The following is a 23,188-nucleotide window of genomic DNA, read 5'->3' as shown; positions in this document are numbered from 1 at the left end:
CACACACACACACACACACACACACACACACACACACACACACACACACACACACACACACACACACACACACACACACACACACACACACACACACACACACACACACACACACACACACACACACACACACAGAGAGAGAGAGGCTGGTCCTTCCTTGCAAATCTTTGAAAATATACGTTTTAAAGTGAACAAAATTTACTCCGATCTGTGCTTCTGGGGGAAGAACAATACACCTCCTTTTAGGGGTCCTTGACATGGAAAAGTTGGGAAACCACTGATTTAGCAACATACTGTTAGGATTTCGAAATTATTATTAATTATGTATTTGGCCACGGACCCCCATCTCAAAATGTTATGTTCCAGGGACCCCTAGAAGCAAGGATTTGAGTTACAAATGTTCGCTTTAAAAATATAGTGCATTATAATCTGCTTATAACACTGTATAAACACTCACTGAGTGTCTAAAACATTGCTAAGAGAGCCATAACTTACCATTACATAAGACAAAGTGCTTAGTGATGTGAAGTGAACATTACAGTACCCTTCAACTTAATATAGCAAGGCATAACAAGGCAACAAGGCAATTCAAAGTGCTTCACAACATAAAACATGTGACACAGAGCATACCATTATTATTTTGTATCGCTAGAGGGCAGCATAGCATCAAGCAATTCTTGAGATAATTATGTTCATTTTGCTTGTGTCCTGTAGATTGAAACTATCAAGTAATGTATTTTCAAATCTGATGTACACTGTCCACAGTCACTGGAAACATTCACTTGTTATGTCTTAGTTCTAATTGGAATAATACTGTGCAGAAGAAATGATATATTTATAGAAAAGACAGAGAGGTTACATTTAGTTTAGAATTTGAGGACATAAAACAGACTTATCCAAGATGACCTGAGAGGGCTGGATGGTTCAAGATGTGGTACAAGATAAGAAATATTTTGGCCCTAAACCATTCAATGCTTTATAAACCAACAGTATTGACCAAGGATGAGACCGCACAGCTCTTAGCCGCGATGCAAAAGGTTTATTAAAGATTAACCGACTTTTCGACAGTGAAGTCTTCCTCAGGGTTTAACAGAGAATGGATGCAGTCATCACTTATAAATGGACTGGGACAAAGGTGAACTCATTACATGGGAGTGTCCTCAATCTACCTATCAGCATGGGTGGGGTGGATTACCCATTACTGACAAGTGACCATCACACTATTTTAGTGTGACAGTGAATTGTGCAAGGTTCATCATTTCATATTTAAATATTGAATTTAAAGAAAATGTAATATTAAAAATACAACAATATACAAAAAGTTACATATTTCTGAGACGCTCTGAGAAATATTTATATATGGTAACAGGAACACAACCAACATTGGGAGACAGTGAAACGTACTCGATCAAGAATTCTCCAGAGTAATACAGGAGGGGATAGTTACCAGAACTCATTTGTTAAGAGCTCTTGGACAAGAGACTGCACAAGGAAACACGTCGTCTGTCTGACACGTTTGGGTCAATTAAAAAAAAAAAAGTATCAATGATTTTTAATGATGTTACAGTTAGGGGCGGAAAGAACTTTAGGAGAAACTGTGTGAAAAGTTGAATTAATGTATTGCTGAGCAAGGCAACAGAATTACGGGGCCAGAGCTCAGCTCTGGACCTGTATTGTTATTGGCAGTATTCTGTCTCTTCTTCTTCTGCCACTTTTCGCAGTTCTGGCTGAACCGTGCAGTCGCTTTTTACGAAACTCGGCCATATGGTAGATGGTCATGAAAAACGATCAAGAAATAATTCTCACAATCTTTCGTCCAAAGGTGGCGCTATAGCACTCAATTGAAAATGGCAACTTTGAACAGGTACAACTCATGCCCTGTTTGACCTAGAGACATGAAACTTGGATACACATATGCGTCTCCTCATGCTGAACAACTTTCACCCTCTGACTTTTGACCTCTGACCTTTAGATCTCCCACCATTTTGAATTATATGAAAAACATTGGCTCCTAACTTCTGCATTTTTTCACTTATGGAAAATCCGTTGGAAATTTTTGTAGGCAGAGGTCCAAAGTTCAAGTGTTAAACGTTTCGTGCAGATTGCTCAAAAATCCCAGGAGGAGATAGATTTTAACTATTACAGTTTTATGAAAATTATTCATCTGTGCCTAAAACATACATGCAGACTCACATTTCTTTGAAACTTTGCAGAAATGTACAGGGTCATTCCAAATATCACTGAAACCAATCTTACTCCAATTGGCCAAAAGGGGGCGCTATAGCAATTTTTTGAAAAGGCAGACTTTAAACAGGCATAAGTCATGCCTCGTTTGGCCGAAAGTCGTGAAACTTGCTTACACATGTGCCTTGACTCATGAGGAACACACGTATCGATTTGACCATTAAGCTCCGCCCTTAGATTTTCCGCAATTTTGAGCAGTTTGAAAAATACTTGTTTTTGCCAGTTCTGGCTTAACCGTGCATACGCTTTTTACGAAACTCGGCCATATGGTAGATGCTCATGAAAAACTACCAAGAAATAATTCTCACACTCATTCGTCAAAGGGTGGCGCTATAGCACTCAATTGAAAGTGCCAACTTTGAACAGGTACAACTCATGCCCTGTTTGACCTACAACCATGAAACTTCGATACACACATGCGTCTCTTCATGCCCGACAACTTTCGTGGTCTGACTTTTGACCTCTGACCTTTAGATCGCCCACCATTTTGAATTATATGAAAAACAGCCATTGGCTCATAACTTCTGCATTTTTTCACTTATGGAAAATCCGCCGCTTTTGTTTTGTCGGCAAAGGTCCAAAGTTCATGTGTAAAATGTTTTGTGCAGATTACTCAAAAATCCCAGGAGGAAATAGATTTTAACTATTGCAGTTTTATGAAAATTATTCATCTGCCCCTAACACATACATGCAAGACTCACATTTCTTTGAAACGTTGCAGTAATGTAGAGAGTCATTCCAAATATCACTGAAACTAATCTCACTCCAATTGGCCAAAGGGGGGCGCTATAGCAATTTTTTTTAAATGCAAACTTTAAACAGGCAAAAGTCATGCCTCGTTTGGCCGAAAGTCGTGAAACTTGCTTACACTTGTGCCTTGACTCATGAGGAACACATCTATCGCTTTGACCAGTAAGCTCCGCCCTTAGATTGTCCGCAATTTTGAGCAGTTTGAAAAACACTTAAACCCAGGATTTTTCAGCTATTTGCGTGAAACTGTATCATCTGTGTGATCTCCTTTTTCACAGTTACTTATCTGTTGGGCCAATGGCGTCTCCCTTAAATGAATGCCTCACAATCTCAAGGTCGCCAGTTCAAGCCTCACTTGATGCAGACTTAATTTAAGTTGAATTGCAAACAACATGACTGTATCAATGAATACATGTGCAAATGGTAAAGATAACCTGAAATGCTTATTTGAGAGTACGTTTTTTCAACGTATGACATACTTCATTCTGAAAATAGCTGATCTACAATCTCACAACTTTTCATGGTTTGTGAGCTTGTAGATCGGCTACTTTCACTAGTTTTGGTTCTGAGGAGATGTACAATTTCTTCATTGGTAAATGGTTTGTGAACGAGTGATCTTAGTGTTAGTGAAACAGGGGCTTGGTTCATGAAAGAAGGCAAGAGTTTATGATCTTCAACAGACAATATGAGCCTGGACAAAGCTATAGCACTATAGGTAGTGTTGCAGCCTATTAGTCTGAAGGTTGAGAGTTCGAATCCTGTTAATGGAAGTAGGTTGAGATGTCCAATCAAACCATTATGTTTCCATCTCTCTCTCATCAATCTATTGTTTCCATGTCACTCTCTCTCTCTCTTCAATCTATTCCGTTTCCATGTCTCTCTCTCTCTCTCTCTATTCACTGGCCCCGTATTATCGCTGCTTGCAGCTATATTGACTATTGTGTTTCGACTCTTGGGTCTTCAACAGGGTCTGACAATCAGGGTGATTATGGGTGGCATTCCAATGTGTACATTCCAACCAATGTAAACATCACACATTATCAGAGGATGCCTTAACATCCACAGCAGACGTCATACTGATCATTCAGTGGAGATGCATAATGCATAATACACACCATAACTGACAAAACACCAATACAAGCAATTAGGCACAGAAGGACAGATCTGGGAGGCAGCACACTTCTGAGGCAGTTCTCACTGGCAAGCGCAGTCAACCAGTCAGTAACTCCTGTGGGAGGTTGTATTATTTTATTCTATTTTATTTTTCAAGACCATATTGCTCAGTGGTGGACTGCAGCTCATTATTTAGTGTGATCTTTGTGCAACCACATTGCTCTTTGCTCCTTCCACCCACCACTATTCACCTACCTATGAAATATCATGGGAGTGGGTATAATTAATAATAATAATAATATTGACCTAAAAAAGTGAAGGAGAAGAAGAAGAAGAAGGAAATAATCCCATAAAGATATACAAATCACAAAGTTCCAGAACAACTTGATCTCATGATGCGTTGAATAGATTTACATATCTGGTCAGCAGTAGGAACATTTTGATGACTGTGTACACAGAAGTATAATTTATCTACTACTAGTGACCGATCAGGTCCTATGAAGAACAAGAGTGACGGTAAAGTACTTTCCAGTCCATCCCAACATAGTCTTGTGTGGACAGACTGTTGCCTCCCACAATTTTCAAATGTTTCCGGTCATACAATCTGGGACTCGGAAGTTCTGATCATTATTCAAATATAAACCGTATGTGAAGGCTCCTCTCCACTTCCGTTTCGTCTTTACAGTCGCGCACATTTATCCTAATATGAATCAAAATCATCTAAGTATATGTAGCAGGGCTACTGTATGTAAAGCAATGACTACGCCACCCACACATATAGGAGTGCGGGATCCTTTAAACACATTAAAGGCATTGTAGGGAGTTCAGACATAATCAAAGAAAAAAACTGTTGTCAAACACCGCCCCTCCAGCAGTTCTTTTCCCCGACCACCAGGGGGTGACGCAGGGGGGACTTTTTAAATGAGTCATGCCCAAAATAGGTTGCCTTATGCGGATACAATTCGCGGAAATGCCCGACCCTACGGTTCTCTGAATTTATATTTTTAAATAGGCTCTTTCATGATAAATTGACCACATATATGAAGCTAAACAACTAAATTCTATCCAAACGATTTTTTAAAAGTAAATTATGTGCCTCAAAAAAGAAGTTTGAGAGCGTTTTAAAACCGAAAGTAAAAAGTTGATACGGGCACGGACGCGCACGGACACGCACATGCGTGCGTTAATTTACGACCCGGACATAAACAACATGAACATAAACAGAAGGGAAAATACGGATTTCAGACAGAGGACTGTGTTTCAATGAAGGAAAACACCCCAGCATCATTATATAGTGGCTGATAGAGGGGAAAAAATGCAAAAAAAATATATATAAATATTTTTTAATTTTAGGCTTAATGTTCCCTACAATGCCTTTAACCATATACTGTATATATATATATACATACACACACTTTTCACTCTTCATACCAGTAACCTGTAAACTGATTGTATGACATTCTGTATAGTAGTGTGTATATCTGTCTCTTATGTCATCATGATTTGTGTGCATGGGGATCTCATCTTAAACTAGAAAATGTGCTCCTCGGAGCACAGGTCTCCGCCAGTACTGTTTCTGATTAATCCTGTCTTAAGTGTTACTTGATTTACTCCGCCATTTCTCAGCCATTTCATGATTACTCCTGTCTTACCTCACTTTGAAAGAGGCTAAGACTCTTTCAAAGTGACACATCTATTTATAGGCCGCTGATACGTCATGCGTCTCACTAGCCAATCAGAGCACACTCTTTCAACGTATTGTCATGCGAGGCTTGACCAATGTTAGCTTGGCCGAGGGGGGGGGGGGGGACAGTGAAAACATAGTCTCCTGGCGGAGACAACAAGCTTAGTGCTTAATGAGCTTTCCAGTTCAGTAGACCTTGTATTGTGAATTTGTACTTCCATGTACTGTTATGTACCGTCATGTACTGTTCTCATGTCTTACTAAATAAAGTACATCAATCAATCAACAAGGTAAGGTTCCCCAGAAAGGTACGGGTTCAGAATGAACAGAACCAGAGGCTTATGTATCAAATGTGTCAAGTTTATTCAAATGGAAACAGAAAGTTAGAAAGCGGTTAGTATTACTGGGAGTTCTGCAAAGGGACTAAACCCAAGAGGCAAAGGGGCAATAAGGGTAAGGGCTTCAGGCCTACTTGGGCCTCTAAACTAAATATACAGAAATTAAACAAATCAAATCCAAATAATGCAAAACCCAATAAAGTAAATAAGCAAATCAAAATAAAATACAAATACGCAAAACCAAAATCAAACTAATGCAATGCTACTTAATGGCCCAGTATAGCTCTGTCCTCAGTCAACTCTATTGCACACAGTCCAATAGCAAAAACCCAGTCTAAACAGTATATATGGCACGGTGGGAAAAACAGTGATGGTTAGTTCAGCTCCTACAAAAAATCAAATAATAAAGCATTAGACCAACCCTCCAACAATTCATCCCAGACATTAGGCCCCTATAGCAAGATGACAAAATACAGCAAAATAACAAACATACCCAATGAGTCAATATATGCTCATGGCTCCCATTGATATAGGCCTGCACAGCCACAGGGTACTGCTGCTCAAAGGACCTGGAGGCTTCTGGAAATACAGATATGTATTTTAGTATAATTAACAACAGGCCTAATATTGTCAGCCTATCTAAACTCTTATATATATACTATTGCTACAATGAGTTATAAAAACCTTGTAATTTGTTTCAGATTGTCTTACCGAGAATTAGTCTGTACCCCTCATGCCTCCAGGTCTCTCTCACAAACACTCAAGCCAGGCTTCTGGCTAGACAGGAGGCCACAAACCTGGCCACCCCTCTTTATGCACTTTCCTTAAAGGGCCAGTGCTACATATATTTAGCTTGCTACTTAACAGAAATGGAAATAAAATAAATAAATGTAAAGATATTTTAAAATATATTTTCGTAAACGGAAGTGCCAGTTTCCTCTCTCAGATTTCTGGAAGTGTAGTTCCAGACTCCATATAGCATTCGGAGATTGTGGAATAGTTGTCTGGCTACACGAGACTAATCCCAACACTACACCAGCTATAAGCTCACCTTCTCCCAGAGTAGAGATCTAGTTAGCAAAATCAGCTGGTGTAATATCTGAAAGCCTGAAAAGTGAATAACATAATAACAACACTAGACCACAGGTTCATAAAGTGTGTTTTTGTGTGTGGCTATCGCACTAATCCTCAGTGTCAGTTTTCACCTGAGGATAAATGGAACCAAATGGACCTGTAAGGCATCCGTAACAGTGCATTTGGTTCAATTTGTACCCTCTCTGAGTTACATACCCATGTCTATTTGATCCAAACTATCAATCTATTTATCTTTGGATCCCTGAAACATTTTCAATGACCCGGGGGAGAACCAGTGATCTATTCTAAGCATTGCCTGGTTTGCATATGAACGTCTCTGCTATGGAACCACTGGTTCTCAAGGTGCAGTCTATTGCGGTCTCTCTGTGTCAATGACGACTGAGCTGCACAGTGTGTGTGTGTGTGTGTGTGTGTGTGTGTGTGTGTGTGTGTGTGTGTGTGTGTGTAACTGTCGTATCTAGGCAGAGATCTGAACAGAGTAAATCATCAGAACACTTGAAGAAGCTTCTCTCCATCATGTCCAGCATCATGAAATCAGCTGTAATCACCTTTCTCATCTGCCTGCTTGCTCTTCATGTAGAAGGTAATGTGGCTTTTACACTAATATACATTGTTGCATATCAAGTCACTTTGCATAATCACAGTCACATTCATGATTAGATTTAATTGGAAATAATGGATTTAGCAATTTTGTCATCTTATGTCACAATTTAGATTTGTGTTGTGTAATCTTTACAGGTACAGTAGCTTATGACAGGAGATGTAGTAAGTCCTAATGTATTTTTGTACTTTCATATATGACACTCACACCCCTGAAATTAAGTGTCTAGAACATTACTAACTCATGTAAATAATACCATTGAATAAAATAGAGCACATAGTGATGTAAAGTGCACAGATCAGTATTACAAATGGACAGAAGAGGGAGACAGAATACCTCCTTGTACACTAACTGCTCATACCCAGGAATTATCAAAGGAGGTTTTGCCCAAAATATAGACTACATTGTAGGAGTTACAGACCTGTAACTCCTCAAGGATACCTGGGGGTCCCCGGACCACACTTTGAGAACCACTGAACTAGAAAGGTGCGCTCAGTAGAGCACACATCTCTTTACTTGCTATCTGACCCTAGTATCGCTGTCAGAGCATCTATGACTGTGTGTGGAACAGAACACCAACTTCAACTGACTTGCCTGAAATGTGTCTTTGAAGCAAGCTTCTTCTTCAGTTACTGAAGTGTTGAAGCTAGCTCTGGGAATGGTTATACAGCAAGGGCAGCTGCATATGGATGCATACAGGTGAAATGTTGGTGAGAGAGTAAGCTGAGGTGGAACCCAGCATTTCATAGACAGCAGATGGTGGTGATTGGATGAGGGTGGGGCCAGGTAACAGGTTGATTGACAGCTAATGGATTGGTGACTTCAGACCTGTAGTGAGTGACAGAGAGAAGGAGAGATAGACAGGACAAAACCCCAGTAGCAAACGCAGTGGAACGTAACAATATCAAAAGATATCTCTTCTATTTTCAGGTCCTCCATCATGCTGTATAACTGCATTCTACTGCGAAGCCCAGCATGTTTAGCCTGTGTAATGATGGGTTACATGGCGCCTTTCCGACATGACGCCTTTCCGACGTTAACGAACCCTATACCTAACCCTAACCCTAACCTTAACCGCACGCGGAAGCCACTAGTCGGACTGGCGAGATGTCGGAATGGAAGGCGGTTACCGTAATGATGATTCTGTGTTCTCTAACATTTCAGTTAACACCCCTGATGTCATTGTTATAGGGAGGTGTTCATTCTCGAGGTTGGCTGTGCTTTTGATTACAGCTTAGAGGAAGCCTTCCTAACCAAAGTGCTAATATCATCAGCTAGAGCAGACCATCTCTCAGCTAAGCTACAGATGTAAACTTTTGTTTTTTATCTTGGATAGCCTAGGTCACATGCACAAATTGGTTGTGAGGTGCCTTCAAATGGCCGGCCTCTCCAAACAGTTAAAGGTACTGCTCAATATCAGCTATTATAAGGAAGCCCCTCAATTTGGAGGAGGCGTTGTTTCCTTTACTTATGATTGTTATCTGCTGTGTTTGACAAGTATGCCAACATTATTGTATGTATCAATGTTGTCATGCACTTTGTAACTGGCTGTTTTCCCATTATCTGACTGCACTGGCAGTGTTTATGTCCTTTGTACAAGGCATTCTTGTACTTCTGTTTATGTGGACATTAATACATTTTTCAAATGTGTGTGTGTGTGTGTGTGTGTGTGTGTGTGTGTGTGTGTGTGCGTGCGCGCGCGCGTGCATGCGTGTCTGTGTGTGTGTGGTTTGAGAAAGTAATCGACATATGTGAAGATTTTCTCTATTAGAGACCCTATTGATGAAACAATAGTCCATATTCACACGGCGGCCATTTTGGAATTTAACTTTGCGTTGCTGTGGCAACTGGGGTGGCATTTCATTGACTTAATGGCAATATGGCCGCCGTGTGAATATGGTCTATTGGTCTGCCTGGAGGCGATTCCAGGCTTTTGTGTATTTTTGGCAGCATGTATATGACTGGGGTGACAGTATTCAACTTTCAATGTATTTGAGTATCAATGGAACCAAATGATCTCTCAGGGGTCCAACGGAACCAAATGGACTACATTTCTAGAGGTTTTTCTTATTTAGTTTATGTGTGTGCGTGCCTGCATTTGTGTGTGTGTGTGTGTGTGTGTGTGTGTGTGTGTGTGTGTGTGTGTGTGTGTGTGTGTGTGTGTGTGTGTGTGCGCGTGCGTGCGTGCATTTGTGTGTGTGTGTGTGTGTGTGTGTGTGTGTGTGTGTGTGTGTGTGTGTGTGTGTGCGTGCGTGCGTGCGTGTGTGTGCGTGAGTGAGTGTGAAGTGTATTTGTATATATTGCCACCATCTGTTTAGGTACACTATACTTATCTTTGCAATGAAGTTTACATAATGGTATAGTGGACATGTGAGTTGGACCCAGAATTAAAACCTCACAATAAATAGTATTGACAAGACACAGTAATGACTACAAGAAACAACAACATAATTTTGTTGCCACCTTTATTTAATACAATGGGTCATATCTTATGACTTTTTGAATACAATGAGTCATATTTTATGACTTCTTGAATACAATGGGTCATTATTTTATGACTTTTTGAATACAATGGGTCATATTTTATGACTTTTTGAATACAACGGGTCATATTTTATGACTTTGTATGGTGACTTGAATTGGAGAACTTATTCAGCATGTTCTTTTCCCTGTAACAATAGGAACATCATTTTAGATATTCAACATGAATCTTTAGTTAAATCTTAGTTAAAGATAGTGAACCTTCAGTTCATATTGCGCATGTATTACCTTGGAGTCACGACTTTTAGCTCTCATCTTGTTGACCACGCCTTCAGCGATGTCAGCACGCTCTTCAGCCTCCTCCAGCTCATGCTGAACCTTTCTGCACTTGGACAGGTGAGTGTTGGCTGCTTCCTCCTACAATATGATAAAGATGGTACACAGTCTCAATATTTGAAAAGAGCATCTTACAATTATAGTACAAACAAGACAATTTCAGGAATGTGTGGTTGTGAATAGTACAGTGGCCTATGCCGCATGTCAATGACTGCCTTGGGACCACATGACAGTTTTCCGAAAAAACATTTTTCAGTGGTTCTCAAACTTTTTCATGTCAAGGACCCCCAAAATGATATGTATTCGGCCACCGACCCCATCTAAAAAAACCCAGAAGCAAATATTTGCGTTAAAAATGTTGCTTTGAAAAGAAAAATATACATATTCAAAGATTTGCAAAAAAAAAGAAATAGCAGATCTACAAGCTCATAGTGCAGCACGAAGTGACACTCTGAGCTTATGAGCTGCTATGTTTTATATCCAAAGTATAAAATATGGTTAAAGTGGTTCAAATGATTGTAACACAGATGCTTTTCCAGTTTTAATGATTGAATCCTTAGTTAAACTATGACAACAACACTATGCCCATGGAAACCACGACTAAAAATGCATCACTATGTATATTTGTCTTACCGCTTCCTCAGCCTGCCTCTTGTAGCCCTTCACCTTCATCTGCAGCTTATCTACCAGATCCTGAAGCCTGCCAAGATTCTTCTTGTCCTCTTCAGTCTGAGGTGAGAGTGAATTTATATTTAATTAGTTGTATGTTCATGCAATCTGTTCATTTTGTCAATGGCATGATGGTCATTAAAGTGAACATGATATACAGTACCTGGTATGTCAGCTCCTTCACTCTCCTCTCGTACTTGCGGACACCTTTAATAGCATCTGCTCCACCTCTCTGTGCAGAGTCGACCTCTCCCTCCAGTTCACGCACCTTCACAGTTGAATTATACATTATCAAATGATTTCTTCTTGTTGCATTGACTATAACCCGTGTTGAAGTAAACTATATCTTACCCTAGACTCCAGTTTCTGGAGCTGCTTCTTGCCTCCCTTCATAGCCAGGTTCTCCGCCTCATCCAGACGGTGCTGCAGGTCCTTGACTGTGACCTCCAGGTTCTTCTTCATCCTCTCCAGGTGAGAACTAGTGTCCTGTTCCTTCTTCAGCTCCTCTGCCATCATAGCAGCCTGGAAAGTCATTTTTGTATTAAGATAAAATATACGTTTCCCGCAAGGAAAAGACATCTTGGTATCCATGCCGCTGCCACACACACTTGCCAAGAAAATCACAATAGATTATACGTAACCTCACTATAAGCATGCTTAAATTCACATGTTGGCTGTGAGACAATAAAATTATGAATAAAAATCAGATAATAGTGTCATAAGACCAGAAGGAATCTAACCAGGTAGTACAGTAAGTAATACAATCACAATAACCACTAATTGTCGTTGCTACTGTATATCTTGATGGAGGATGGAATGATTCTTGTACCAATTCAGTCTGCACTGTATCATTCTGTCTCCCCGAGCACATCTTTGAGTGATTATTTTTTCCCAAAGATCTTCATGGCTGTTTGAATAAGACATGCAAGTTTATGATTTAGTGTGAGCCTTCTAAAACACATCCTCTGTTGTAGCCTATAGAGCAAAGGTTTACAACATGCGCATGTCATGAGCAAGCTGTATTGTATTATATTTTTATATTAAGCATGCCACAAGGATATCTAATATTCCTGGTAGATTGGACAAGGGGCGGACATCCTAACTTACATCAGTGATGGCTTTCTTGGCCTTCTCCTCAGCATTCCTTGCTTCTGAAACACTGTCATCCACTTCACCTTGGACCTGGATCAGGTCACTTTCAAGTTTCTTCTTGGTGCCCGAAAGGCTTGTGTTCTAAAATAAAGATTCAGTTTAATAATGTAAGTATGCATGACTTGTATTTTAAATATTTGATGTTGACAGTTTTCCATTGACTTACCTGAGAGTGCAACAGGCCAGCACGTTCAGTAGCATCCACCAGTTCTTGTTCAGCCACTTTGCGGCCTCTCTCTGTCTGTTCCAGAGCCACTCTCAGCTCCTCAATCTCAGCGACCATGAGGCCGTTCCTACGCTCCACCATGGTAGCTTGCTCCTTCAGATCTTCTTGGGCTCTGAGAGCATCATCAAGGTGCAGTTGGGCATCCTAAAATATATCACATTTGAGGTGGTCACATTAAGAGAAACATCAGAATGTGCCCACTCATTGTTCAGAGCAGCTCCACTGTTTGGATATGTGTTTAACTACTATGTTTTTGCACCTTAAGCGTTCCCTGGACGTTCCTCAGCTGCTTCTGGGCTTCAGCAGCCTGGCGGTTGGAATGACTCAGCTGAACCTCCATCTCGTTCAGGTCACCCTCCATCTTCTTCTTGATCCTCAGGGCATCGTTCCTGCTCCTGACCTCAGAGTCCAGATTGTTCTGCATGGAGTCAATCACCCTCTGGCTGTTCCTCTTGATCTGCTCCATCTCTTCATCCTTCTCTCCCAGCTTCCTGTCCACCTCACCCTTGATCTGGTTGAGCTCCAGCTGCACACGAAGAATCTTGGACTCCTCGTGCTCCAGAGTACCCTAAAATATAATACAGGGTCAAAAGGTTGTAGGACCTTTTAATGTAACATTGATCATAAACTGCTACAGCTACACTGTTTCAATATAAAACGTATTGAAAGAAATCCAAGATATAGACAATTGCATTCTTCATCTAGAACCTAAAGGTTTTACCTCTGCTTCCTCCAGGGCTGTCTGGATTTCTGACTTCTCTGTCTCCGTCTGTTTCTTGGACTTCTCCAGCTCATGGATGCTCTTTCCAGTCTCACCAATCTGTTCAGTCAGGTCTGAGATCTCCTCTGCAGTTGATTGAAAACAGTCAATGAGTAACTTTTCAATCAGCAATTGCATTTGAATTAAGTTGGTGTTTCCTAATCCTGCGTATTGATCTTGAACATTTTATGCATTTCTTACTGTTATTAAAATAAATAAATACTCACGTTGCAGGTTCTTGTTCTCACGCTTCATGGTCTCCAGGTGGTCCAGAGACTCCTCGTAGGAATTCTTCATCTTAAACATCTCAGTGCTGAGAGAACGAGCCTCTTTCTGAGCTCCTTCAAGCTCTGCCTGTCCCTCTTCATATTTCTGCTTCCATTCTGCCAAGACCTACACACCGTTTGTAATGAAATGAGTCATGCACCTCCACTTTAAGGACCAGCACACCGTTTGTAATGACATGTGTCATTTACATCCATGCACTTTTAGGAGGATTGTTTAGTTTTAAAATGATGAATGTCAAAGCACCTTATCAAAGTTCCTCTGTTTCTTGTCCAGGTTGGCTGCCAAACCGTTGGCCCTCTCCACATCAATCATGAGGTCTTCTACTTCACCCTGCAGTCTCTGTTTGGTTTTCTCCAGAGAGGCGCACTTGGAATTCACAGCCTCGATTTGCTCCTCAGCTTCCTGAAGACGCTGGGCGAGCTTCTTCCTGTTAGTCGGTTTTGAATGGAATCAAATTATATTGTGGGCAGTATTTTGTATAGTGAGTGGTGCCTGATGTGAACATGTAAAACAGAAAATGTGTTAATATAGCATCACAATCATTTTAACCTCTTTATACGGTATTTATACTTTGGCTATTCAAAAATAGGGTCCACGACAAAAAATCTATTTGTGGGTCCTTGGCACAAAAATGTTTTAGAACCACTGGGGTAAAACATTGACCACTTACTTAGCTTCCTCCAGCTCCTCAGTGCGTTGGACAGCATCAGTCTCATACTTGCTCCTCCACTGACACACCTCAGCGTTGGCCTTGGACATTCCACGCTGCAGTTCAGCCTTGGCCTCCTGTTCCTCCTCAAACTGCTCCCTCAGAAGGTCACAGTCATGGCGAGCTGACTGCACACCATGAGCAAGGGCATTCTTTGCCTGTCAAAAGAAAACAATGCCAGAATAATGTCAGCTGGTTAAATATACAAATTGGCCTATTTCTAAATAAAAGTGAAAAATAATAGAAATTTAGGAGACACTCTTAATCCAGAGAGACTTATTACATCAAAAGCATAAAAATGGTAATCTAGGATCATAGGTAAACCAGGAGCCTATTATCAGAATAATATAAAATATACAAATAATTTGTACATTGAAACTATGAAAACTATAACAATATTGCCAGATCAACACATGAACCTGGCATCTGTCTACATAACATACTATCTAAATAGTATAGTATAAGCCTGCAAGGTCGTCAAGGCTAATAGGGCAAGTGCTACGGTCTAAGGTGGAGTCTGAAGAGATGAGTCTTCAGATTACGGCGGAAGATTGGAGTGAGTCTGCAGTTCTAACTGCTTACCTTAACCTCCTCTTCAACATGTCTCTTCAACTCCTCAATCTGCTGGGTGAAGGCCTGCTTGCCTCTGGTGAGCTGAGAGACGAGAGCTTCTTTCTCTTCAAGTTGACGAGCAAACTCACCTGGTTAGAAATTTGAATATTCGTTTCAAACATTTAAATACATCTTTGTTGAATATACATAATCCTTAAATTCCTGGGATAATTGCTGATAAAAGCATTACCTCTAATTAGGAAATTTGCTCAAGTACGACAAACCATGTAAAAGTAGACTTTACGGTGAACATTTACCGTTTTCTGTCAACAGTCTTGCTCTCTGAGCTGAAACATCATTTATCTGGCGAACATTCTCATCACTCTTGGCCTTGATTTCACCAAGTTGGTCCTCAAGGGTGCGGCACATCTTCTCAAGATTTCCCTGTTAATTAACATTGGGACATATTCAATCACTGAAGTAAACCTGTTTACCTGTCTACCTGTTTGATCATTGTCATGTCGGTTCATTGTTTGTTACATGAAATGGAGAAGTGTCCTGTATATCCATATGAGCTGGGCTTCCTTGGAAGCGTTACACTTTAATAAAGAAGTCCCCAATTTTTTTAACTTTTGGTTCATTGAACCAAGTATTTTGTATTACCTTAGCTTTAGCCACAGCTTCCATGTTGCCGGACAGGTCGTCGATCTCCATCTTGTATTCGCTCTTCTCCTTCTCCAGTTTCTGCTTGACTCTCTGGAGGTTGTCGATCTGTTCACCCAGTTCAGCCACGCTGTCGGCCTGTTTCTTACGGAGGCCAGAGGCGGTGGCCTCATGCTGCAGGGTGGACTCTTCGAGGTCACGACGCAGCTTCTGGAACTCAGCCTCACGCTTCTTGTTCATCTCGATCTGAGAGGCGGTGGCTCCACCAGCCTCCTCCAGCCTCTCACTGATCTCTTCAAGTTCCCTGGAGAGGTCAGCTCTCTGCTTCTCAACCTTGGCACGAGCAGCGCGCTCCGCCTCGATCTCTTCCTCCAGTTCTTCAATACGAGCCTTTCAAATTTATGATTTTAGATTTACATATTAATATCCTAATACAAGTACTATTATTAATGATTTTACAGAAAGGGGGGGGGGGGGATACCTGGAGTTCTTTGATCTTCTTCTGCAGCTGGGCCCCCAAAGATTGTTCATCCTCAATCTTACTCAGAAGTTGGCTTGTTTCAAATTCCTTCCTGTGGAATACAGTACATCATATCTTAGTGTTATTCTGCAGGTATAGTTTTTTCTCCATAGCATTTAATATTGTTTATTCATTATTATTATTATTATTATTATTATTATTATTATTAGGCGAATTATGAATTAATTATCCATATTGTGGTCCACATTACTTCTTTATCTTCTCATCAGACTGTTGCTTGTCATTCTCCAGATCCATGACGGATTCCTGGGTCAGTTTCAGATCACCCTCAAGCTTTCTCTTGGCTCTCTCCAGGTCCATGCGGAGCTTCTTCTCTTGCTCCAGAGAACCCTCCAACTGCACATAATAATATTGTTGTTCTTATTATTATTCATTAACAACAATAAACATACAGTGTATGTTCACTTCTATGAACTCACATCGTCGACTTGCTGTTCCAGCTTGGTCTTGGCCTTGGTCAGAGTGTTGACTTTGTCTTCCTCTGCCTGCAGGTCATCCAGGGTCTGCTGATGTGCCTCTTGGAGGGCTTTCTTCTCCTTGGTCAGCTTAGCAAGTCCTTCATCCTGAGAGGCCATCTCCTCAGTCAGGTTCTTCACCTAAATGAACCCAACATAGACAGTGTTAATAAGTCCTTCATCCTGAGAGGCCATCTCCTCAGTCAGGTTCTTCACCTAAATGAACCCAACATAGACAGTGTTAATAAGTCCTTCATCCTGAGAGGCCATCTCCTCAGTCAGGTTCTTCACCTAAATGAACCCAACATAGACAGTGTTAATAAGTCCTTCATCCTGAGAGGCCATCTCCTCAGTCAGGTTCTTCACCTGATTAAGCAGAACAGAACTGGAATAGATCATCATTGCACTTGTTCTCTGTCGGGTGGAAACCTCATAATGTCCAAAACACAAACTTTTCAGGATTCACATCCAATTATAGCAAAAGTAGCAGATCGACAAGCTTGTAGATCTGCTACTTTTGATGCTTTTGTGTGACGCTGTGGTACGATCAAGTAGGCCGTTAGTTTACGAAAAAACACAACAAGTTAAAATATGGAGATAGGAGGTTTCTGCCCGACAGCAACGACTACTAACTTGATAGAAACCCCAGAGAGTTTATGATCACAAACCTTGTTTTCAGTGGCGTGTTTCTCCTTCTCCACTTTGGCCAATGTGAGCTCCAGGTCATCAATGTCCTTTTTGAGCTCAGAGCATTCGTCTTCCAGCTTCCTCTTCTTGGCGGTCAGTTCCGCGTTGATCTCCTCCTCGTCCTCCAGTCTCTCGGTCGTCTCTTTGACCTTTGCCTCCAACTGGATCTTACTTTTAATAAGACCCTCACATCTCTCCTCAGCATCATTCAATGCTTCATCTCCCTGGTTGTCAATGAAAAAGATAAGTGAGGGAACTTGTTGCAGCATCTGTTCTGGGTGAGATATATGAGATTTGTTTTGCAGCTGCTTCCTGGGGGGTGGGGGTACATTAACACAAGGGACATTAACTGACTGAACAAGCTGTTGAAAACGGCAGGCTCTGTCATTGCTAGAGCCTGGACGGTACTGAGGCGTTGCCGGAGGTGAGGACGAGGAAGAAGCTGGAGGCTATCAACATCGTCCAAAAGGATGTACTATAGTAGTGCGTGCAGGTGAGGAGCAGTGGCATATGCAGATTCAACGGCCCCCACAGAAGAACGACAAATTGGGTCAGGCGTTTGTGCTGGTAGCCATCTAGCTATACAATGATGCCAACAGCCGTTCGACCACCAGACATTCTCTGCCATGGTCTACATCAGACATTCTACATTAGATAAAAGATTTGAGACAGGATGATAAACAATATGAAATATTATCAACATTTCCTGTACAAGTGTAGCTACTTACTGATAACGCTGACTGTGCAAGGTTATTTTTCTCCTGCACCAGAGCCACCATCTTCTCTTCCAGTGTCTTTTTCGAGGCCAGGGCCGCGGCCAGGTCGACCTTCATCTTTTCGTAGTTCTCCTTCATGTTCATCAGCTCCTTCTCAGTCTCAGCGCTCTGCAGAAGAGGCTTGATCTTGAAGTACAGCGCCATCCATGGCCAGTTTTTCACATTGCAGAATGAGCGCACGTTGAACTGGATGGAGTAAATGGCCTCTCTGTGGAAAAACGGTTGAAGTGTGTCATGATTGTGGACAGTGATGAAAGAAGTATACTCACATGTGTTACATAAGTAAAAGTATCAATACTGCAATGTAGAAATACTCTGTTATAAGTAAACGTCTGGTATTTAAAATTTACATGAGTAAAAGTATAAAAATACTGACATCAAAATATAGTACCGAAAGTAAAAGTACTCAAACTCATATCAATTAATGATGTTTTCAAAGTACCTCCTAGCCATCATCTTGACAAACTCCCGTCTCATGACGTAAGCTCGTGCGAGAGCCTGAGTCATGGTTACCAGAACAAACAGCTTTTCATCTCGCATCTCCTCAAGGACACCCAGCAGACCAGCTTTGAAGAACACCTGCATACAATATTATAATGTAACTGAACAACTGTAAAATCAACTTTTAGTCCTCTGTCGATAACGTTAAACAAGATTTGCAGTGTGTTTACCTTGGTGTGTCCAAACTTGTACTCATCTTGAGGTACGTCAATGGACCCAAGCAGCTTCTCTGAAGCTTTCTTGTTGTCCATGAACGCGCCATCGGGACATGCGCTGGCATTCAGTACTTTGTACCTGTTTTGTAAAAGTTCATGGTCATTTTGCACTGACGTTCAGTTGTTTGTGCCTGTTTTGTAAAAGTGGGTCATTTAGCGTTAATAGGTTTGGAACTAAAAGCTGCTGGAAAAAGAAAAGAATACCTCTGCTTGAAGTCAGCATAGGGAATTCTGCTGGGGAAGCCCTTTCTACAAATCCTGATGCCCTCCAGCACACCGTTACACCTCAGCTGATGGATGACCAGGAAGTTCTCCATCAGGCCTGTAAAGATGTTGCTCCATTATTATTATTATTACTATTAGGACAGATTAAGTACACACTGGCCAATGTTGTATTAAATGATCACCCCACAATCATTGTTTACATTTTTACTTGGAGTCTTTGACTCGTTGGTAATCATATATATATATATATATATATATATATATATATATATATATATATATATATATATATATATATAATTACATTTAATCACATATATTTTCTGTGTTTACCTGGAGTCTTGGACTCGTTGGGAATGAGGCAACGCACAAAGTGAGGATGAGTGCTCCTCAAGTTGATGAGTGCTCCTCAAGTTGGTCATCAGCAACCCAAGGTTCGCCTATTGAGACATAAAAGAGCCAAGTGGACTTATTATAAGCCAAAAGTGATACAATATTGTACTTTTCCCTCCACTACAACTATTTGAACACTTTAGATACTCTACAGATTTTGATTGTTCTCGAACATACATTAACCACTTAAGCCCTATTTTAAACTTCAGCCATTGAAAGATAGCTGATCTACAAGCTCACAACTTTGTCTAATTGTTATATTCCAACATGAAAAGACGTGCCTATTTCTTACATGGATATAATGTTGATAATTATAATGCTTCATTCTTACAGGAATATAATGTTAATAATAATGAATAAATATTCTTACCCTGAAAGCACTAGATACAGTCTGCATGGAACCACCCTTCTTCTTGCCTCCCTTCTTATTCGGGTCTGTTTATATTCGTTAGAATCATCAAATCAAAGTTTATTAATATAGCACATTTTCAACGACCAAGGTCGAACCAAAGTGCTGAACAAGAACAAATTAAAAAGCAGGCAAACAGAGCTGAAGAAAACAAATTAAAGCAAAAGAAAAATAATTAAAATAATAAAGGAAGGCAAACAAGTTAAACAGATCACAACAAGAACGAAACAAAACAGCATAACAAAGTATACACAATCAAGGTATACATAGCAAGGGTATACATACATGCTCAAGCAGCATTAAAGGCCAGGGAGAAAACATTGGTCTTTCTTTAATAGATATTAAGGATGGAGCAGAGCGAATATGAAGAGGGTATTCCACAATCTGGGGCCGGCCACGGCAAAGGCTCGGCCCCCTCTAGTCTTATCCGGGCACAGTCAAGAGCAGCTGGTCAGCCAACCTCAAGGGTCTGAATGGAATATATGGCTGAATGAGCTCAGATAGGTATGGGGGGGCACCCAAATTTGGGCTTTAAAAACAAACAAAAAAAACAATTCTAAAGCGGACAGGGAGCCAGTGGAGTGAGAAAAGGACTGGTGTGATGGTGCTTTTTCTTGGCGGTGAGGAGGCGAGCGGCAGCATTTTGAACAAGCTGCAGACGTCTGAGGCCAGATTGATCAATGCCTGCGTACAGAGTGTTTCAATAATGAACATACCTTCAGGCTCAGGTTGGGGATACAACACAGCCAACAGTTTAACTGAAGACTTCTGGTACAGTTGCACCACAGAGTCGTTCAACGGGTCTTTGTTCTTCTCTAGCCAGCCTGTGATGCTGTAGTCCACAGTTCCAGCCTAGTGGACCAGGGAGAAGTGGGCCTCACCCTTGCCTTTGGCAGGTTTCGGCTTCTCAAAGGCCTTGTTCTTCCCAAGATGCGTACCATGCAACTTGTCGTTGAAAGTTTTGTCTGAAGCCTTTGGGAACATGCACTCCTCTTCAAGGATGGAGAAGATGCCCAATGGCTTTGTAAAGGAGACAAAAGAGACACATCACCAAAAACGTAGTGCCAATGACAAAAAAATATATTAACATGTCATGTCCATTAAAGTACAGAATAATTGTATACCTTCTCAATGAGCTCAATGCAGACGGCCAAGTCCATGCCGAAGTCAATGAGATCCCAGGGGATTCCCTCTTTCTTGTATTCCTCTTGTTCAAGAACAAACATGGTGTGGTTGAAAAACTGTTGCAGTTTCTCATTGGTGAAGTTGATGCACAGCTGCTCCAGGGTGTTGAACTGTGAGTGGAAATATCATTAGCCCAATCTCTTGAACTTGCGTAATTTTGACAAAAAGAATGAGTCTCCCACTTAAAAAAAAGTCCATGCTTACATCAAAGATTTCAAAACCAGCGATGTCCAGCACACCAATGTAGTAGTTTCTCTGCTGCTTGGTGTCCAGCATCTCATTGATCCTAATGACCATCCACAAGAACAGCTTCTCATAGATGGACTTGGCCAAGGCACAGTTCATTACCTAAGGAAATAGGAACATTATTAGTAGGGGTGTGAATTACACAATTTACATTTTAGGCATTTAGCAGACGCTCTTAATACAGAGTGATATACAATAAGCAAGGAAAACACAAGGTAATACATCAAATGCATAGCAATAGTAATCTAGGATCATAGGTAAACCAATAACCTACTGTATCATCAGTCTAAACAGCATCATCTAAAGAAGATACACACCATACACATTATAGGATGCCAGGTCTAAAAATTAACATGGCATTTGTCTCCATAACATGCTATTTAAATTACATTTTAGCCTTTACATAAGCCTGCAAGGTCATCAAGGCTGGGGAAAGTGCTACGGCAAGTGCTACGGGCTAAGGTGAAGTCTGAAGAGGTGAGTCTTCAGATTACGGTAGAAGATTGGGAGTGAGTCTGCAGTTCTACTGCAATGGGGAGTTTGTTCCACAGTTCGGGAGCCAGACGGGAGAACAGTCTGTCCCATCTCTCTCTCTCTGGCTTTGAGAGACGGGGAGAGAGAGAAACAGTGAATGTAGGTTTTCATAGACCTGGTCGCTGGTTTCACTCACAGAATCTGGCAACGTCGAAGATAGCTCAGACCAAACCTTTACACCTCTCTCTCCCCCCTCTTCACTACCCGACGGTTGTACCAGTCGGGTAGTGAAGAGGGGGAACAAGAACTGAACATGTTCGGTTTCCCCGAGTCGGCCAATCAGGCCCCGACGGACGCCCCCACGGACCCCTAATCGACGGAAAGACGATATCCAACGCTTTCCGATGCCGAGTCGGCCCAAAATCGGTGCCGCTGCCTTTAAGGAAGGTTCTGACAGCTTCCCTGTGTTACCTGATCTGAGGGAGTGGGAGGGGTTGTATGGTTAGATACACAATGTGTAGTGTTTCTTTTTTTTTTTTTTTGTGCAGGTATGACAATACTGTTAAAATAATATTTCAGAGGTGCAGGGAACTGCACATGTTTCTGCAAAGTCATATTTTTTGTATGCTCGTCATATATTAAATAAATACATAGAAATGAATTTGAATAATGTTGGAGGATCATTTTATTTACAGAAGCTGATTTAAGACAGTCTGGACACTCAAAAAGATGTCAGAGTTGTAATGGTATGCTGTGTTGAGGATATAAGGTGTGTATGAAATCATATCATGGAACTAATGTAACTTACTCACCTGTGGCACAGTCTGTCCCTTAGTGACATACTCGTTTCCGACTTTCACTCTGGGGTAGCAATACGCCTTAAGCATCTCTGCTGAGTTCAGACCCAACAGGTAGCAAATCTTGTCAGCCTCTGAAATGTTCATACAATTTGCAATTTACAATTTAGGCATTTAGCAGACGCTCTTAATCCAGAGTGCAATTTACAGTAAGCTTATAAAAAAAAAGGAAATCTATTGAAAATATATTTAGCTTCATTTAGAATATAAGTAAATACAATACTTGTGACAAAGTATGCATTATTTTCATTTCTTAGTTGAAGATGAAGCTCACCCTCCGTGCCATCATGATAAATAATAATAATGATAATAATAATAATACTACTACTACTACTACTACTACTACTACTAATAATAATAATAATAATAAAGATGCAGCTCACCCTCCGTGCCATCAGGCTCAGCCTGCTCCTCACGCTGCTTCTGTTTGAACTTCAAGACCCCATGATGCATCACTGAACCGGTGAACTTGTAGATGTACTGTTTCTGCTCAGCGTCGAAGCCCAGGATGTCAATAGCATCCTGATGTCAATAAGCAGAGAGGTATTCAAACATTGAGATTA

At 41.0% G+C, this 23,188-nt stretch overlaps 1 protein-coding gene and 1 pseudogene across 2 annotated transcripts in view; one reads left to right on the top strand and one right to left on the bottom strand.

Annotated features, from left to right (window-relative positions):
* The window catches only part of LOC311042892 (H-2 class II histocompatibility antigen, E-S beta chain-like), a 103,870-nt gene that overhangs the window by 13,300 nt on the left and 67,382 nt on the right, over nucleotides 1-23,188 (top strand). The window lies entirely within an intron of this gene.
* LOC311042899 (myosin heavy chain, fast skeletal muscle-like) overlaps nucleotides 1-23,188 on the bottom strand; it is a 187,326-nt pseudogene that overhangs the window by 161,594 nt on the left and 2,544 nt on the right. The window contains exons 10-39 of the transcript XR_014602875.1: nucleotides 23,009-23,147; nucleotides 22,581-22,699; nucleotides 21,253-21,396; nucleotides 20,988-21,158; nucleotides 20,580-20,883; nucleotides 19,825-19,889; nucleotides 19,395-19,501; nucleotides 19,041-19,158; nucleotides 18,792-18,915; nucleotides 18,563-18,699; nucleotides 18,073-18,328; nucleotides 17,326-17,568; nucleotides 16,622-16,798; nucleotides 16,393-16,538; nucleotides 16,143-16,233; nucleotides 15,662-16,051; nucleotides 15,316-15,442; nucleotides 15,029-15,147; nucleotides 14,408-14,604; nucleotides 13,981-14,164; nucleotides 13,677-13,842; nucleotides 13,411-13,535; nucleotides 12,949-13,257; nucleotides 12,630-12,833; nucleotides 12,419-12,544; nucleotides 11,663-11,833; nucleotides 11,475-11,579; nucleotides 11,276-11,371; nucleotides 10,595-10,723; nucleotides 10,353-10,494 (exon numbers count right to left, since the gene is read on the bottom strand). The product of XR_014602875.1 is annotated as a myosin heavy chain, fast skeletal muscle-like (transcript). The remainder of the gene's footprint in view (nucleotides 1-10,352; nucleotides 10,495-10,594; nucleotides 10,724-11,275; nucleotides 11,372-11,474; nucleotides 11,580-11,662; nucleotides 11,834-12,418; nucleotides 12,545-12,629; nucleotides 12,834-12,948; nucleotides 13,258-13,410; nucleotides 13,536-13,676; nucleotides 13,843-13,980; nucleotides 14,165-14,407; nucleotides 14,605-15,028; nucleotides 15,148-15,315; nucleotides 15,443-15,661; nucleotides 16,052-16,142; nucleotides 16,234-16,392; nucleotides 16,539-16,621; nucleotides 16,799-17,325; nucleotides 17,569-18,072; nucleotides 18,329-18,562; nucleotides 18,700-18,791; nucleotides 18,916-19,040; nucleotides 19,159-19,394; nucleotides 19,502-19,824; nucleotides 19,890-20,579; nucleotides 20,884-20,987; nucleotides 21,159-21,252; nucleotides 21,397-22,580; nucleotides 22,700-23,008; nucleotides 23,148-23,188) is intronic.

The sequence above is a fragment of the Gymnoscopelus microlampas genome (genome assembly GCF_963454915.1).
Source record: "Gymnoscopelus microlampas genome assembly, chromosome: 4".
Taxonomy (NCBI): domain Eukaryota; kingdom Metazoa; phylum Chordata; class Actinopteri; order Myctophiformes; family Myctophidae; genus Gymnoscopelus; species Gymnoscopelus microlampas.
Note: the sequence above shows the minus strand (reverse complement) of the source record. Positions and strands in the feature narration are given on the sequence as shown.